At 37.7% G+C, this 5,286-nt stretch overlaps 1 non-coding gene across 1 annotated transcript; it reads right to left on the bottom strand.

The window, feature by feature from the left end:
- Window positions 1–3,031: 3,031 nt before the first annotated feature.
- Window positions 3,032–3,103, bottom strand: Trnae-cuc. The gene has a single exon. It is a non-coding gene; the product is annotated as a tRNA-Glu (tRNA).
- Window positions 3,104–5,286: the final 2,183 nt, after the last annotated feature.

Here is a 5,286-nt window from a genome sequence, read left to right on the forward strand (position 1 = left end):
GTGATTATCCAACAGATAACATATATAATATTCCACAAGTAAACGAAAAAGTTGTTGGTAAAATGAAGGATGAATGTAATGGAAAAATAATCGAAGAATTTTGTGGCTTAAGAGCATAAATGTATGCTGATAAAGTTAGTAACAAAATAGAAAAGAAAAATTAAAGCAATTAAAAAATGTGTTGTTAAAACAACATAACTTTAAAGATTATAAAGAGTGTTTATTTATGAATAAAGAACAATATAGAAAATTTAATTTAATTAAAAGTGAAAAACAAGAAATAGATATTATTATATATAAATGTGTTAAAATTAATTCTATATAATTGGAGACTACAATCTAGAAGCTCAATGATGTTAGTGTCACGAAAGAGATTAAAAATATAACTGAATTAGAAATAAATGTTTTATATAATGTTACTGACTATGAATATTTAAATACTAGATATGGTGAAAAAATTTCTATGCACCTTAATAATGATTTTGAAGTTATTTTGCCAAATAGATATTACAAATTAATTGATACTTGGGAACTTGAAGTAATTAAAAAACGACAAATGAAATATAAAGGCATGAAGAAACTTAAAAAAATAATGAATTTCATGATATAGAGTTCACAATTAGAAATTTTTAAAAAATTATTTTTCTCAGCAATTTAAACACGATTTTTGACAAAAGGCAAAAATAGCACAATTTTTGGGGCTAAGAAAAAGTTGCAAAAAATGCTTTTTTTACTCATTCCTATAAAAAATGCGTTTTTCACAAAATTCAAAAATAGCATTTTTTTGGGGCTAAGAAAAAGTTAAAAAATGCGTTTTTAAAAATTTGTTTTGAAAGTAATTTTAAAAAACGAGTTTTTCTCAAAAGTAAAAAAAAGGACAGTTTTTTGGACTAAGAAAATTATGTAAAAATGCTGTTTTTAAAAAATTGTTTTTTAAAAATAACAGTTAATTACCCAATTTATTTAATTACATTACATTCACCTATGAGAAATGTATGTAAAAGAAATGAGTTTTTATCATAGCTACTATTATATTATTTTATTATATTATGTTATTATTAGGTAAAAGGGATAGTAGGTTCTTTTTGTATCTCCTGGGAAATTAGGACAATTTTGTGAAAAATAAGAAAATCGTGAGTGATACAATCATGAGAAATTTTTCATTTTTTATAAAATTGTCCTAGTGTCGCAGAACATAGAAAAACAAACTACTGGTGATGGTACTTACATTGAACATGAAGCAGTGATCATTCGAATCCAGCAGTGTAATATATTATGACAACCCCAACGAATTAATAGATCGACTACAGCTGCTCATGGCATCAGCTCCTACAGGTAATACAGCTCATTCGAATGAGGTTGTTTCAATAATCTCAGAGCTTCGAGACAGAGGTATCATCGAATAAGTATGCAGACAGTAGTTCGAGAACTGCACAAGCCAGGATGCGAAACATACCCTGGCAGGCAGGTTATGATTCAAGGACTCGATGACTTGTGGCAAGTAGACCTTGTGGATATGAGACAATATTAACATGAGAATATTGGATTCAAATGCATTTTAATGGTTATTGATACATACTCCAAATTTGCCTGGGCATTTCCTGTCAAAACAAAAACAGAGGGAAATCTTGTTGATGTTTTTGAGTGTTTGCTACAGACAGGAACGATTCGATGCCCGGACAACCTCCAAACCGATCATGGTGGGGAGTTCTACAATAGCTATTTCAAGACAGTGATGCAGCAGTATGTAATACATCACTACTCGATATTCACTCACCTGAAGTCGAGTATCATGGAGCGCTTGAACAGAACAATAAAAGGTCGAATGTGGATGCATTTTAACATTTGCAGCTCATACAAATGGACAGATATCTTCCTATAAATAATTGCTCAATATAATAGAACCGAACATAGCACAATAAAAATGAGACGAATCAACGTTTGTGATAATGGACTCATGGATATGGTGTACTATCGCATTAAGATGCTGGATCCACGCAAACATAAATTTAATGAAGGTGATTTGGCGAGTTTCTCAAAACACATAACGGCATTTGAGAAATCATACCTACCGAACAGGTCAACTGAGATATTTACAGTTTCAAAGGTGTAGCAAACTAATCCTAGAACTTATATATTGAAACACAGTAAAGGCGAAGGAATTGAGGGCTCCCTTCCACACTGAGGAGATGCAGAAAAGCTTAGAACCAGATGTTTTTCTCGTGGAGAGATTCATAAGACAAAGGGGAAATAAAGCACTAGTCAAATGGCTCGGTTTTCCTGCTACACAAAACATATGGATTGATGCAGGTGAGCCGGCCATTGTGGCCAAGAGGTTATAGGCATTTCAGCCTGGAACCGCGCGACCGCTATGGTCGCAGGTTCGAATCCTGCCTCGAGCATGGATGTGTGTGATGTCCTTAGGTTATTTAGGTTTGAGTAGTTCTAAGTTCTAGGGGACTGATGAACTCAGATGTTAAGTGCCATAGTGCTCAGTGCCATTTGAACCATTTTGATGCAGGCGATTTGCTATATAATGGTCATGCATTGTCCACGACCACCACAGTGGCATAACATGCGTGCTAGAAAACACAGTAGAGGAGGAGGTGGAGTTCTAGACAAACTACCTGTGCAATTATACAGCCTGGGTATAACTACTGCTGGGCCAGACAAAGCTTCAGAAACAGTTGGCACGAAGCGATAAGGGAGTCAATCTGCTGGACGAAGTGTGTATGGAACACGACATTGCATACACAGCAAAAAAGGTCTATCAAGTCGTCACATTGCAGATAGGATTTTAGTTGCTAATGTTAAGGCGATACCGAGTAGAAGGGATATTGGTATAGGTCAACGCATCGCAGCATTTGCGGCTGATAAAACCATGCATGGAAAAATCAAGTTGGGTTTAGGCGTGATGAATTTTAAACAAGTTATTAACGCTGCACGTTGCGCACTAAACAAGAAGAAGAACAAGAAGAGTTGTTGAACTAAGGTGGGACAAGTCACATAAGAGGAGCAACAAAATGCGCCTTTCCGGTACCGGGAATCGAACCCGGGCCTCCTGGGTGAGAGCCAGGTATCCTAGCCACTAGACCACACTGGATAACGACGCCAGTGCTCCTCCAGAGAACACCCTGACAGCTACATATGCAGCTAAAAACGCAATGAAGCAGAAAGATTCCCGAACAAGAAGAAGAGGATCGGTTAAAGCACCTCATGTTCTACCAATACCCAAGACAAAACAGCAGGTTTATTCCTTTCCTCATCCCGGCCATCTCCGGGCTCTCGATGGTAGGTTCCCTCACTGTTGGGGCTGCAGCTATCACTCGAACAGTCAAGAACGCGCAAAATTCCCAAGCCCAGTTAGAAGAGGCTAGAAGACATAACCGTGTGATGGAACCCACAGTCATCGGAAAAGGACTATACTTGAAGCCGTACAGGAAGGGTCTTGGTCTATTCAGAATTAAAAAATGGTCCATTAGCGGTCCTGCCAAATCAACCACTCACAAATACAGACCTTTTTAAGTTTGTTAGACATAAATACAAAAAACCAAGATTCCGTGGTGTGTTTATGCAGGATACATTACCGAAGGCTATGTCGAAAACTGGTGAATGCGGTGTTATGAATTTAGATGTTGCTGGAGGCCCTGGCACCCATTGGGTGGTATATGTTAAAAAAGACGTGGATACTGTCTACTATTTAGACTCATTTGGTGACCTGCAGCCACCAGAAGAATTACAGGAATACTTCATTCACAGAAGACATGTACTCTACGACTATCGACGCTATCAGGACTTTAATACACACCTCTGCAGACATCAATGCATCATGTTTCTCTTGACGTTTACAAAGAAGAAGAAGAAGAAGAAGGACGCTATATAAGGAGGAGGTTTAAACATTCATTCATCAGTTGAGGTTCAGATGCAATGTCGTACACTTTGACGTTAAAAGGGCGATCATCTGTATTGCATGCAAATTACTTCCTGTCAATTGATTTGAGCGCTGGTCACTGCAGTATTGCATTGATTGAACTGGAGACGTACAACAGCATCCCGAATATCACTGAGATTAACAATAAACTGCATCTCGATATTCATGGTGAAAAAGATATTCTGGAGATAGAACCTGGTGCATACAATATCGACTATTTAAACGAAGTCTTAAAACAGTCCGGAAAAGGTGTTGAACTATGTGCAAACATCAATACACTTACATCTGAAATAAGAACTGCAAATGCAACGATTGACATTCATTGAAAAGGTTGCCTTCTGGGATTCACAAAACTGCAGATTTTGAAGAACGATCCAAGTAAATTTTACAAGTCCAATCAGACAGTGGACGTACTCCCAGTCAGTACAATATGCGTCGCGTGTAACATTGTAAGGAACTCCTATCTCAACGATAGTCTCATTCACACTATTAACGCATTCTTCCCCTCAGATGCAATGGGGTACAAGATTGTTGAGACCCCTGTCAATGCAATATACCTTCCGGTGACAGCTCAGACATTGCTGCATATTGTGGACCAGAATTATCAACTTGTTGACTTTTGCGGTGAGGAAATCATTGTACAATTACACCTAAGACAGGATGGGTGTACAGTATAAAACAATTACACGCAATCCACAGTGAGCCACTTCGCTACCGATCAGCAAAGTAATAACACCTGCGAAGTACGAGTTTCTTAAACCGGTTGGTCTGAAGTCGCGCAATGATGTCATCACTCAATACAACCAATCCAGTAGAGTATTATGAGAGAATTATACATCAGGATACTTCTCTCATAAACCTTACACTTCATTCACGTTTAACAAGAATGATAAAATCCGGATTGTTATCCAGCACCAAGACGCACTCACACTTCCTTGCAAGAGTTTCATATATCTAGAGGGTTCATTCAAGAAAACCTATGGCAGCTATGCAGTGGGATCCAAGCTGACAAGGAATGCTTTAGCATTCCTCATCCAAGAGATATGATATGAACTCAATAGCTCTGAGATCGACCGTACATGAAATGTAGGTGTAACATCAACCCTTAAAACATACATCTCGGCATCACCAGCAGATCTGCATAGTTTAGAAAATGCAGGATGGTTCATAGACGAGCCAGAGGATAGAGCAGTTGAAGAGTACAGGCGATTTACTGCTTATGGGATACTTTGACGACATGAGGTAAATTATTATAATCACTAAACAGGAACTCATTCTGGTGCGGAGTGTGACGGACAATAACTCATACATTCAAGGAGCTCAAGAGGAGAATATGATCACAATCAACAAGACAA

This window comes from Schistocerca piceifrons, chromosome X (genome assembly GCF_021461385.2).
Source record: "Schistocerca piceifrons isolate TAMUIC-IGC-003096 chromosome X, iqSchPice1.1, whole genome shotgun sequence".
NCBI classification, from domain to species: Eukaryota; Metazoa; Arthropoda; class Insecta; order Orthoptera; family Acrididae; genus Schistocerca; species Schistocerca piceifrons.